The sequence below is a fragment of the Penaeus monodon genome, chromosome 25, assembly GCF_015228065.2.
Source record: "Penaeus monodon isolate SGIC_2016 chromosome 25, NSTDA_Pmon_1, whole genome shotgun sequence".
NCBI classification, from domain to species: Eukaryota; Metazoa; Arthropoda; class Malacostraca; order Decapoda; family Penaeidae; genus Penaeus; species Penaeus monodon.
In genome coordinates, this window is record NC_051410.1 from 19,611,791 (window position 1) to 19,613,361 (window position 1,571).

At 15.7% G+C, this 1,571-nt stretch overlaps 1 protein-coding gene across 1 annotated transcript in view; it reads right to left on the reverse strand.

The window, feature by feature from the left end:
• Nucleotides 1-1,571, reverse strand: part of LOC119589105 (eukaryotic initiation factor 4A-I-like) — a gene marked incomplete at its 5' end in the record, with an annotated part of 9,679 nt that overhangs the window by 7,394 nt on the left and 714 nt on the right.

Genomic DNA, 1,571 nt, shown 5'->3' on the forward strand with positions numbered 1-1,571 from the left:
AGTATAGTAATATTTATGTTAATTAATATAATAATTATATATAATTGATATATGAGATATATATATCTTTTATGATATCAAATAATATTATAGCATATATGCTATAGCATGCTTATATCTGGATAGTATATATGAATCAGATCATCTTTTAGTATTACAGATATTTGTATTTAATATTATATTTAAAATTCTATAAATTATAAAAAGATATCATTTTTATATAGATATATCATTATCGGTTATATCATATAAATATTCGATATGATTGAATATCTTTATTGATATATTTATGTATATATAAAATATAAGTGTATAGAATATCACTATTATGAAATAATAATCTTTATTATTTAATAAATAAATCTATATTATCTATAATAATTATAGATCATTATATAGTATATCATATGATATATATCACCAATTTAATATATCATCTAATATATTTAATATAAGATAATAAGAATTTATATATATTTAGATATATTATATTTATTAGTTATATATTTCATTACTTTAGTTTGCTCTATATAAATCATTATAATAACTAAATTTTACTAATCATCTTATAATTTATAATATCATAATTAATATTCATGTCATTCATAACATTATAATAATTTAGTTAAATTTAATTATCTATAATTTCATCAAAGCATAATCAATAATTTTAACAACTTTTTCTAGATATATGATTATACCTAAATACAGATCAATCACTCAATTAATTGTAAAGATATTAATGCAGTAAACTTTATCTATCATATGATATTTGATAAAATATATTATTAAATTATATTATTCTTAAAAGAAAAAATATTAGTATATATATAATAATACAATATTAACTAATTATTCATAATATATTATTTCAATTTGAATGTATATAATCATTATTAATAAACTAATAAATTTTAACATGAATATATAATATATAATACATGATATATAGAATATTCTTGTTATTATTCTTAGCAGATATTTTATTGGTAATTTATTAATGAAAAGTAGCATTTTCATCCAGATGATGAATATTTGACATATATGACTTCTGATCTAATTAACATAGCATAGATACCTCTAGTAATATTATTCATTATAATTTAATAGATACAAAAAATAATTATAAATTTTCTTTGATACAAATATTTTTTTTCTAAATGATAATAAGTAATCTAATTATTTACATTTATCTATAGAAATCTTTGTTAAACATAGTACATAAAAAATAGCTTCAAATATCAAATTACTCTGTCATTATCATGATATAATATAACGCTATGGCATCATTAATCTTATTATATTTTCCACCATATGCATATCAACAGTATATCTATATCTATCCTAGATAATCATGATAGATTATAATATAATAATCATCAATCATTGAATATTTATAATATAAATTGATATTTTATTATATCATCATCTATGATGATAATGTATAATCATTGTATAATCATCTATTAATATAATTGATATCTCTCTCAATTATATATTATATGATTTTACAATGAATATTAGATATAAATTAATATAAATTATATTATAGTTCTATAAGTTATAGCAAT